Source organism: Pongo pygmaeus, chromosome X, assembly GCF_028885625.2.
Source record: "Pongo pygmaeus isolate AG05252 chromosome X, NHGRI_mPonPyg2-v2.0_pri, whole genome shotgun sequence".
NCBI lineage: Eukaryota > Metazoa > Chordata > Mammalia > Primates > Hominidae > Pongo > Pongo pygmaeus.
In genome coordinates, this window is record NC_072396.2 from 152927516 (window position 1) to 152940305 (window position 12790).

A 12790-nucleotide genomic window follows, 5' to 3' on the forward strand; every position below is an offset into this window, starting at 1 on the left:
GTAAGTGTTACATGAGATTAGGCAAAATGCTTGGAATGTATAATAATTCAACAATGGTAGAAATTCCACTTTTCCCATTTGTTTTCTTCTTAACCTCTCTGGTCATCTGCCTTCTTTTCTATAGCATGAGAAAAAATATAACACCTACTAATAGTTTTTTAAGGATTGAATGAAATAATGCATTGGATCTTTAAATGTATATAGTAAGCACTCAATAAATGTTAGCCATAAATATTCATATTATTATTCTCTTTTTTAGCGTAAATAAAGGTTTTATTGGTCAGTTTGGGTGAGTGACAAACTGACATGTCCCCAATTCACTATTCCACATATCCAAGCCCCTGAGGGGGCAAGAGGAGAAGCTAAGCTTATTGATGGTGGGCAACGGGTGAGAGGTGGAAAGGACTTGAAGGCCTCTGAGGGTTAACAAGGCTACCGGGACTGAAACCAACATCCTAGGAATAAGTCCAGGATGGAGAAGGCATCATCCAGGGCTGGAGGTCTTGGTGATTCTGGATCATCCTAGGACTGCTATCTGCTTCGTGTTGGGTTACTGCGGTCTCTTTCCGGCCCTCACTGTCCACCACAGTCCAGCGCTCCTCCACTATCCCATCTGGCTTAGTGATCTTGGTCACAGAGATGCTCTTGAAATAGGATCTGGGCTGGGGCTGTAGAACCGGGCCAAGACCCTCCTGGGAAACCCGGGAATCAAGATCATTGTCCTCTCTGGTTCTAGGATGGGGGTCCACAGGCCATACGTCATCAGACCTATGAAATGGTCTCTGGGAGCCCCAGTCTGGTGCTGGTTTGGGGGAATCACTTCTTGCATCACTCTGCAAGACCCCTCAAAGATCCTGGGATGGTGACTATCTGGATACTTAAGCATTGATTCTCGAAGTGCCTGTCCCTCCCGCAGTCTCTCACCAGGTGTCTCTGACTCAGAACCTGGAAGGAAGTTCAGGAGGATGGGAAGGCAAGGTCCAGGCCCCCGTATTGCTGAAGATACTATTGAAATCTTGTACTAGGTCATCAAAGCCGAAGTTATCGTGGAAACGGATCCCTCCTCCTGGGCTGAAGCTGAAGCCAAAGCCAAATTCCTCGGTGGCGGGGGAGGGGTGGGGTGGTGAGGACTATGGAACCTAGGGTTCCCACAGCCCCATGAGACCCCTTCTTCCTCTTCTTCCTCACCATCATCTTCATCTCGAGTCATCCCTCCAAAAAAGGGATCTCTGTGGCTCTGAGGTCCAGGAAAGCCGAAAAAGCCCCGGAACAGATCAAAGAGGCTCATTCCCATATTAGGACTGGAATCTTTGAACCCCTCCAGTGGTCCATTCGCAGAAAGGGGAAACCTGCACAGCCCTGTGGGAAATTGAGTGAGGCGTCAGCCCATATTACTATTCTCTAACCATCACTTCTTGCAGTTGGGCTTCCAATAAGCACAGAATATCAGATAGCTTGAGATTGTCCACTCAGAGGAAGCCTGGAACCAAGGAATTCTATGTTGCTAGTTGAGGGCAGATTCATATGCTTTAGGGATCTAACCAAAACCTTGTTTTCTTATGTGAAATTGGGGATCTGCCTTCAAAATTGTAGATATTTTACCTCCTTGTATAGTATCTACAGGCAGAGACAGATTTTTCCCTTAGGAAGTAGTTAGGAAGTTTCCCTTAGGAAGTACTTCAAGTGAATAAGTTTTTAGGATTAAGCCATGGAAGTTGTATCTCATGAGGCTCTTCCCAAACTAGGGCACAATTTCCTATTAAAATGAAACCAATATTTTGCAGATTAACCATGCACACCAAACCTGAAACTTCCTTTCCCCTATGCCTTATTTCAAACCTATTCCCAACTCTTATAGACTCCACCTACAATATATTCTGAATCCAACAATTTCTCAGCCGTGCTGCTACCACTGTAGGCCAAATCCCCATTGCCTCTGACCTAGCTGCTCTCTGCCCTCCACTGTAGCCTCATTCTAATCCATTATTTACAAATCAGCCAGAGGATCCTCTAGAAATGTAAGCCTGATCATGTTATTCCCTTCTTCCTGCCCAACAGCCTCTGCAGGTTCCTTACTGCACTTAGGATAAGGGCTAACATCCTTTATGACACACAAGACCCTTCATGGCCTGGTCTCTGCCAACCTGTAGTGGACATTGTTGGTTTGGAGCAGCTCAGTATTCATTCTTTCTTCCTAACTACATTCCGCTTTTCTTTTAGAAAATAATTTCTTTCCCATTGGATATAGTCTGGGGGTACCATCAGACAGGCACTCTGTCCTCCCCTAGGTGGGGGCAAGCTCATATTGAAAACAAGACCATTAGGATGCTCCAGGAACTGAAGCAGAGGGACAAAGAGGCAGAAATTGGTTAAAGTTGATTCATCCAAGTGGGTAGCACCCAGACCTGGCAATTTGTATGCTGATACCCTTCCTGGACTTCCTACTCCCTAGCTCTTTGAAGCTTTCTAAATCCTGTTCATTTGAAAACTTTCCCATCAATCCTTTAAGCTCCCAATATCCTTCCCCAAACTGTTTCTCCTCTGTCATTTGTGTCACTTTTCTGCTGTCTCGCTCTGATCCAGTTATATTGCTTGTATTAGTCTGTTCTCACGCTACTATGAAGAATACCGAGACTGGGTAATTTATAAAGAAAAGAGGTTTAATTGACCCACAGTTCTGCATGGTTGAGGAGGCCTCAGGAAACTTACAATCATGGCAGAAGGGGAAAAGGCACATCTTACATAGTGGCAGGCAAGAGAAAGCATGTGTGAACACAGTAAAAACTACCATGTATAAAACCATCAGATCTTGTGAGAATTCGTTCACTATCCTGAGAACAGCACGGGGGAAACTGTCCCCATAATCCAATCACTTCCCTCCCTCCATATGTGGGGATTACAATTCACGGTGAGATTTGGGTGGGGACACAGAGCCAAACCATATCAATATGCTACATTACCTTTGCTCTGAATCTTCTTTCCCCACCTACTTTAGTCAGGTACTCACTCTCAAGATCTCAGCTCAAAGTTATTTCCTTATGATGCCTTCTCTAATTTCCCTCATTAGTTCAAATCCTTCTATTGGAGGTCTTGTGGAACTCTGCTTTTCCTCTATGTAGCTCTTAATGCAGCTGTTATTTTACTGAGTTGTGTGAAACTTTGTTTCTCTTGCTCCTAGAATACTAATTCCAAGAAGGCAGACATTGCATTCATTTTGTTTACTGATGCACCCTTGGTAGTGGGGCAGTGCCTACCATATACAAGGCTCCCAATAAATATTTGTTAAATAGATGAAAGCAAAATTTGTGTGGAAACTTAAGCCAAAATATGATACTTCTAAAACAATTCATGCTTGTTGGCAGTATAGCCATACGAAAACACAGTCAGGCTTTTCTATAGCCAGGGGTACCTTAGTGGAAAAAATTAAGACATACTGAAATAGTTGTCACTCACCTCAACAAGCAAATGCTTGGAGATTATGCCTGCAGAAGTCATATTTCTTCATTCATTCATTTACTCATTCCTTTATTTATTATCTACTCATCCATGTAGTCAACAAAAATGTGTTTAGAACTCAATTACTGGGGCTCCAAAGATGAATAATGAGATCAGATAAGCTTTGAGTATTAAATATATGTTTTTTGTTATAAATATAACCAGTTAATATAGAGAAAATATAAGTTAACTAGTTATTTGATGTAGAAATGGATATGCAAATAACTGATTTTTTTTTTCCTAAGATAATTGCCCTCATACAGTCATCAAAATAATGTTCATTGGGTTACTGTTTTTATTTTCACTTTTAAGACGACCTTCCTAATTATTTCCCCAGTATCATGGCTCTTTATCTCAGTATTAGCAGAGACATTTCCATCTTTCATTGCCTGATAGCCCCAAGTGTCTCCAACTAGATTGTGGAACATTGTGAAGGTTTTTACCATGTTCATGCTACATAACTAATTTTCATTGGCCGTGTTTCTTAAAAAAAACAACAACACAACACACATACTACATATTTTAAGAGAGGAGATAAGTAGGGCATCAAATAAAATAAAATAAGATAAAGTTCTGTACTCCAAAAAGATTGGAAATTACTCATGTTATCTTTTAAGAGTCAGCTTCCATCTATGATTTTTCTAGTCTCTCTCTCTTTCCCTCCCTGCCTCCCTCCCACCTTCTCCGTCTCTCCTAGGGTTTTAAAAATGTTCCAGCCCAACTCTGTCCATACACAATGAACATGTTACTCTAAATTCAATAATATTTCAGTTTTTAAGAAAGCATAAGTGATTGCTTCTTTGTTTTAATCACTTGCCCTACTTAATTCATTCATTATACTCAGAGGCTCTGAGATTAAGCCCCCAGGCTGGACAGCTTCATATGAATCCTTTATTTTTTATCTATTCCAAGTTAGATTAAGTCTAGGTCCTGTTTAATGAGGTGCCACTGCTGGGTTTTCATGCAGAAAGAATTCCTCATCCTCAGTGGTATGTATATACCAAATAAATTATCTTTTATTTCTTGAATCTCTGACTACTGCTTCCTGTATGAAAGACTACGATTATGAGCTCCCTGGGATCTGGGCAGCTGGATTTCTTTGATATGGATTTTTTTTCCTTTTCACCAAAGCCCTATCTTGTTTTTTTATTATATTTAGGGAGTGTGAGATTATGAAGAGTTTTCTAGACAGCACCAAGTGCCATGCCATGATGAATTGACTCAAGTTATTGAGTTAGGACTCCCCATGCTCCAGTCAATTTATATTCTTTGCTATAATCTGTTTATAAATGAGCAAAACTACTTTATGTTTCTGCCACAAATTTTATTGTGTGTGTGTGTGGTCACATGTGTGTTTGTGTGTGTTTTGGTGGGAGGAATTGTTAATGTTTTTATTTTTCATGCATGGTTGTGCACACAAATTCAATAATTTAATTTCCCCTTAAATACTGCCTTTTCCCAAACATCCAGTTTCCAGATTAAAAAAATGCATATGTAGGAGTGTTTGCAGTGTGCACTACATTCCTTGAAGACTAGTCTCACAAGGCTCTCTCATCACAACTAAGAGTTGTCATCCTGGCACTACTAAAGTGTTCACTGCTGCTGCTGAGATAATGGTACTGATTCCCCATGGGCCTGCTTGGATAGACTGGGACTCAGCAGCCCCATAGTAAGGTTAGGAAATAGTCAGGGAGGTGAAGAAGACAAAAAAAAAAATATATAGAACAAAAGGGTGGGTGGTGGAGGTAGAAGGGAGGAGAAGTTCTCATGGAAGGCAATAAGACATCAGTACTGCCAGCACATTACCCCCAGTGGCACCATTCCCAGCCCACTGTAGACAATCTGGATCCACAAGTCTGCTTTTTGGGACAAATTAATGTGTTTGGTAAGAACTCACTAGTAATGAGGCCAGTGTCTTGGGTAATGTTATCATACGGTCCACTTCGCTTTGTATAGAGGAAAAATAGTTTCCACGCACTCTTACTGCTGCTAATTACCAACAAAGAAAACCAAGACAGAGAGTAAATGGCAGAGTACAGATTTCTACCAATAACCACAAATCAAATGCTGCAGCAGGTTATATATAATTACAGCTTATCCTTACAAAATCATTTATAAAAGAACAGGTGGATTTTACCAAGCTTAATATTCTGCTAATTTAGAGCTCTGTAGCAACACCCTGCCAGAGCAGTGAATCTCAAACTTTTTCATACCATGCAGCAACAAGAATGCCTATCCAAACTCCTTGAGTAACCACATGAGTCTGTTCATGATTGGAAGCTACAGATCCGGGGGCTCCAGCTGTCCCAGGTCTCACCCAACCAATATGAGAACTGAAGGAATGAATATAGGGCCACCACTGTAATCCCACTAGTTAGATGATCTCTGTTCTAGACATTTTCAGCAAAATGGGATTCTACCACTTCATTTTAAAGTCAACTTTGATGGAATTACTCTAATAAGCACGTTTATCGATTTAAACTCTTGGATATGTATGCACGTGTGTGTGTGTGTGTGTGTGTGTGTGTGTGTGTATGTATGTATTTCTGTGAAAGCATTTCTATTTTTTTTGTTAAATCATTTCTCTTTCAACTTTATATTTCCACGACTGAGTCATAAGGCTTATTGCCCCAAGGGAGGAGAGAACAAAACCTGCCCCAAACAAAGAGGTTGTTGATCAGCTGTAAGTCTTAAAAATGGACTATTTTGAGACCATAGATAGACCATTGTCTTGAAAAACCAACTCTGTTGACAGATAAAATTATTTGCTAATTTTTTTTTTTTTTAGTTCTCATTTAACATATGACAAACTGGGCATAGCTGCCTAGATCATGGAGGTTTACTATATTCTTAAAATAGAGAAAACTCAGGAAGTGAGAAAAAAAGTTGAAACAGTTTTTTCTGTTCCTAGCTAGTAAGGGAAAAAAGAGAGAAGAGGGAAGGAGAAGGAAGAATTCACATGCTGGAATGTTTCTTGTCCCTGCTCTTGACATATTTTGGATTGGCCTTGGACTCTTGCAAAGGCCTGCACAGGGCCACATCCAGCATGCTTCAAAAGTAATAATAATACGGGAGAGCAAAGTAAGGAAGCTGCCCATCTGTGCTGAAGGCAGTGATCAAGGATCCCCATGGACTGGATCAGCTGGAAGATTCAACATATCCTGATGAGGGAGTGAGGAGGGGCTGAAAATGCCTGTAGTTGGAAAAAAATTGTCTCTATGAATGAGGACTTCCAATCTGAAGAAAAGTGATTGAGGCTATGGACCCTAGTGCTGAGTGTCAGCTGGTTGCCTCGAAAGGTCAGATGGAACTCACTGTACCTTAGATGTCACTAGTCCAGGGGGCAGAATACAGCACGGAAGTCTTCCCTTAGCCATGGTTTCACTTTCTATGGTTTAACTTAGCCACCATCTACCACAGTCTAAAAATATTACAATATTTTGAGAGACAGAAACCACATTCATATAACTTTTATTACAGTATATTATTGTAATTGTTCTACTTTATTATTAGTTATTGTTGTTAATCTCTTAGTGTGCCTAATTTATACATGAAATGTTATTATAGGTATATATGCATAAAATGTAGTATGTATTGGATTTTATACTATCTGCAGTTTCAGGCATCAACTGGGGGTCATGGAACATATCCCCAGCAGATAAACGGGAACTATCATAGCTGTTCTGTTACAGACACTAGCTAGGATCTAGGAAGCATCATGTGGACTCAGAGACACTATCTCCTCTGCCACCTTAGAGCAGATTCTAAGGTGGCCTTCTATGATTCCCAGCTGCTGGTGGTCACAACCTTGTGTCATCTCCTCTAGTTGATTATGGGCCGTACCTGTGACTTGCTTTCAACCAATAGAATGTGCCAAAGGGGATGGGGTGTTTACTCCCATGATCACATTATGTCATATGTCAAATATGAAGGTATCTCACTCCTGTGATTATGTTATATTATACAACACTCTGTCTTGCTAGCAAACTGTCTCAAGAGTCTCTTATTTTCTGTTGCTGGCTTTGAAGAAGCAAGCTGTCATGAACCCTACTGCCACAGAGAAATGAAATAATGTCAACAACCTGAGTGACCTTAAAAGTGGATCTTTCCCCAGTGGAACCTACAGATTAGAACCCAGTCTTGCTCAGTACCCTCATTTACAGCCTCGTGAGACCCTGAGCAGAAGGCCCAGTTAAGCTGTGCCCAGCTCTCTGATCCACAGAAACTTTAATACATATGTGTTGTTTTAAGCCACAAAGGTTGTGATAATTTGTTTTTTTTTCTTTTATTTATTATTATTATACTTTAGGTATATCTCCCAATGCTATCCCTCCCCCTGTGATAATTTGTTATGTATCATAGAAAACAAATATACCTAAGGTCACATAAGCCTCAGCCCCCTTGTATACCTGCAGACCACTTTTTTTTTTTTTTTTTTTTTTTTTTTTGGTGAGACGGAGTCTCGCCCTGTCACCTAGGCTGGAGTGCAGTGGCTGGATCTCTGCTCATTGCAAGCTCCACCTCCTGGGTTCACGCCATTTTCCTGCCTCAGTCTCCCGAGTAGCTGGGACTACAGGCACCCGCCACAATGCCCAGCTAATTTTTTTTTGTATTTTTAGTAGAGACGCGGTTTCAGTGTGTTAGCCAGGATGGTCTCGATCTCCTGACCTTGTGATCTGCCCACCTCGGCCTCCCAAAGTGCTGGGATTACAGGCATGAGCCATCATGTCCAGCTAATACCTGCAGACCACCTCGAAGAAGAAAAGGAGAGGAGGAGAAACTCTGAAAAAGAAAACATTTATCCAATAGAGACTGAATTGAAAAAAGACCATTAAAAGCAGAAGACATTGAATTGGACTGGGTTTACTCAACTGCAAGACATTTTTCCTAATATCCAAGAGTGTGGGGGTTGCCAAGATCATGTGGATGTTTTGATAAACTATAGAGAAATAAGGTACTTTTTGTATGTCTGAGTCTAGTGAGAGTAGATTAGTGATACACACACATACCTGCATACACAAATGCTTCAGACACATTATTGTGGTTATCTTGAAATTTATGTTTGGAGTCATTTTTGGGAGTTTCAATTCTTCTTGGATCCAGAGCATTCATGTCTATGATACCTCTTTACTTTAACCTGATGTTAAATCGAGATCAACTTGTGAACATCAAGGAGAACAAAATATATTAATGAGCCCAATAAACATCCTGTTTCTTTTCTTTCTTTTTTTTTTTTTCCCCCCTGAGGCGGAGTTTTCCCCTGTTACCCAGGCTGGAGTGCAGTGGCATGCAATCTCGGCTCACTGCAACCTCTGCCTCTGGGGTTCAAGCAATTCTCCTGCCTCAGCCTCCCATGTAGCTGGGATTACAGGTATACGACACTACACCTGGCTAATTTTTTCTTTTAGTAGAGACGGGGTTTCACCATGTGGGTCAGGCTGGTCTCGAACTCCTGACCTCAAATGATGCAACGCCTCGGCCTCCCAAAGTGCTGGGATTATAGGTGTGAGCCACCGCACCCAGCCCAATCCTGTTTCTTTGAACATGGTTTAATAAAATGAATAAAGCCTAGTATCTATGACTTCTGTTTGTGGTGTTTGGACTGCTCAATATAATGAGCCTTCATTTGGGAAACTGTATCTTCATCTGTAAGAAACTTTAAGATCTGGAGGAAGCATTAAAATGGCCCAGTTGATTGATTATACTTGGATGGAGTTCAGAATTGTTTATGGCAATGCATCTGGGAAACACTAGACACTGGCAGAGTTCAGGTGTCCTTCAGCAGCCACACGACTTGTGTTGACAGTGTGAAATGAAAGGTTTGCATTCTGACAGGGAAACCGGCATAGATCACGGGCACCATCCAGGATATTGTTCACTTGAAGTTCCCTGAGTGGACTCGAACCTCTCCAAAAAGAGATGCACTAATGGAGATTGTTAGATTCAATCTAACAATCTTGCCTCTAACATTTTGTTAGAGGCAAAATGATGATTGGCACAGTATTTATCTTTCCTACCCAGCTGTGCCGGAGCCAATCATTCCTAAGTAGCTGATCCCCCATCACTTTATAGCAGAGGAGTTCTCTTGTTGGGTATCAGATACTTTGCTTCCCTGATCCCTTATTCAGTGTGGGCAGGACCCATTGAATTTCCATCCATTTGATACATGAGGAAAGATTCATCTCTACACTCCTCAAATGAGGACCCAGGACTCCTGTGAGTCCTGGGCTAAGAAGTGCCTCTGAGCAAGAATAGGCCAGAAGGAAATAAAAGGATATATTGTTTTCCTTCCAGAAATGGACATGAGGATGGGTGTAGAGTTCATCTGTCTTTAGGAGTGAGGTCTTGGCAGTGGTCACACAAGCAGCTGGCCACTCCAAGGGGTTGGCAAGCTACAGGTGCAGCCCAGGGCTTTAAGTAGAACAATGCCTACAGTGGAAGGAGAGAGGAGAAATCAAACTGCTGGTAGTGTTGTGAGGTTCTTCCTCTTCTAGTTCATTTTCAGCAAAATTAAATGATCAACTGCTCATTTGATTTTTCTCACAAATGCATAAACCACTAACAAAGAAGTTATGGAACACAATGGATATGCACTGAGTTCACTGAGTTATACTAATTTCCTCAAAAAACTGTGCCTTTTGAAAGAGAAAATAATCATTCTTAGGACAGTATGGAATAACTTCCTTTAATAAATTTAAATCTATTTTTAAATATAAAGGTTTAAGTTGAGTAGAGTGGGCATGGAGATAGGGAAAAGGGAGAGAATTACTTACATCCATGAGTTCGTGTGTGTGACTGTTTTCTTGAAACATCCATATATCGTACTTCCTAGAGCTTAGGCAGTCTACTTTTTCAAGAGGAGTAGCAGTTTGCATTCCTCTACATCTGGGTACTATATTGGGGGCACTGAGCAGGAGGCCTTCTTCCTACTGACTTCTTTAGAGAAAAGAACAGTAACATTTCAGCTCCATAGTGGGCTGTTATCAAACATTTTGAACTATAATCTTGTAATTGCTATTAATGTTGCATTAAAAGATTATTTAATGAAGGAGATCATGCCAGGAAAAAGCATTATAATAACTCCAAGCAGCCTGCCTTCCACATACCTAGAAAAATTCCCTACTATAGTGGAAAGTGAAGACGAGCACTGCTTGCCAGTTCTAAATAATAGGCTTCACACTAGAATTATTAAGACCTGTTGCTTTTGTCATGCACTCACACACGTGTGCACATGCACACATACACACACACACCCCCCTCATAGACAGAAATACAAAATTGATACCAGTGGCTCACGATAAGTTGAACAGAAGTTTCTAGCTTCAACTGCAGTATTTAATCCGAGATAGTGGGGTAAGAACTTTATATAGAGAAACTCTATGGAGTCGGCCTTCAAGTATGTTTTATGTAGAAAAAGATTTCCTCTGCCCATCTCTCCCCAGTCTCTAGGTCCTCTTTTCTTTTGCAGCCAAGTTTTCAGAGGCTTGCATCTAAATCTGGAGGAAAAGCCATGTTTGGACTGAGAAGCTGGGTGGCAAAGCAGAAGAATTACCTGATTGCAAACTAGTATAGGTATTTCTTTGGACAAAAATTAGGTTCTGCGTGGGGCAATATGGCTTTTTAGGACACACATCTGGTTGGTGTATTTTACACCCCTTGTTTTGGAAAGCTACTTTAATCTTCACCTGTGTGGAGAAGCAAAACTGAGACTGAGAAACAAAATTTCTGTACAGCAAACCAGAGTTTGGCTTCTGTAAGCACGTCCCCCAAACACCAAGAGCTTGTCTGTAGTTACCAAAGAAAAGGAACTATCCTTTATTGAATTTTTGTCATGCTCTAGGCTTTGAGATCAATGCCTCATACATATCTGACTAGGGCAAGGTTTCCCAACCTCAGAATTATTGACATTTGGGACTGGAAAACTTGAGGGGCTGTAGTGTGCCTTTTAGGATGTTTAGCGTCATCCCTGACCTTCACTCACTGGATGCCAGTAGCACCACACTCCCCCCAGTAATAACAACCAAAAATGTCTGTAGACATTGCTCAGTGTCCCCTACTGAGGAACATATTTGCCACCAGTTGAGACCCACTGCTTTAGTGTGATTCTCAAATCCTATGTATCTGGTGCTATCATTATTCCCATTTAACAGATGGGGGAACCTGAGGCACTGAGAGGTAGTGACTCGCCCCGGATCATATGAGTAATGTGTGTCAGAGCTCCCAGCTTCTTCTCTTCTGTGCTGTCTCCAGCCTATTAGGTGATGAGAACAGCCGAGTGGATGATATGGTTGGGCTCTGTGTCACCACCCAAATCTCACCTTGTAGCTCCCATAATTTCCCACATATTGTGGGAGGGACCCAGTGACAGATAATTAAATCATGGGGGCGGGTCTTTCCCATGCTGTTCTCGTGATAGTGAATGGGTCTCACGAGATCTGATAGTTTTTAAAACAGGAATTTCCCTGCACAAGCTCTCTTCTCTTCTCTGCCACCATGAGAGACATGCCTTTTGCCTTCTGCCATGATTGTAAGGCTTCCCCAGCTATGTGGAACTGTAAGTCCAATTAAACCTTTCCTTTGTAAATTGTCCAGTCTCGGGTATGTCTTTAACAGAAACATGAAAACACACTAATACAGTAAATTGGTACCAGTAGAGTGGGGTGTTGCTGAAAAGATACCTGAAAATGTGGAAATGACTTTAGAACTTGGTAATGGGCAGAGGTTGGAACAGTTTGGAGGGCTCAGAAGAAGACAGGAAAATGTGGGAAAGTTTGGAATTCCCTAAAGACTTGTTGAATGGCTTTGACCAAAATACTGATAGTTATTATGGACGATAAAGTCCAGGTTGAGGTGGTCTCAGATGGAAATGAGGAACTTGTTGGGAATTGAAGCAAAGGTGACTCTTGTTATGTTTTAGCAAAGAGACTGGTGTCATTTTGCACCTGCCCTAGAGATTTGTGGAACTTTGAACTTGAGAAAGATGATTTAGGGTATCTGGCAAAACAAATTTCTAAGCAGAAAAGCATTCAAGAAGTGACTTGGGTGCTGTTAAAGGTATTCAGTTTTATAAGGGAAGTGAAGCATAAAAGTTCAGAGAATTTGCAGCCTGACAATGCAATAGAAAAGAAAATCCCATTTTCTGAGAAGAAATTCAAGCCAGCTGCAGAAATTTGCATAAGTAACAAGGAGCCGAATGTTAATCCCCAAGACTATGGGGAAAATGTCTCCAGGGCATGTGAGAGACCTTTGCTGCAGAGCCTCCCATCACAGGCCTGGAGGTTTAGGAAGAAAAAAT

The 12790-nt window shown here is 41.3% G+C and overlaps 1 pseudogene; it reads right to left on the reverse strand.

Annotated features, from left to right (window-relative positions):
• Window positions 1-301: 301 nt before the first annotated feature.
• LOC129025069 (HCLS1-associated protein X-1-like) lies at window positions 302-1288 on the reverse strand (annotated as a pseudogene).
• Between the last annotated feature and the right edge of the window lie 11502 nt (window positions 1289-12790).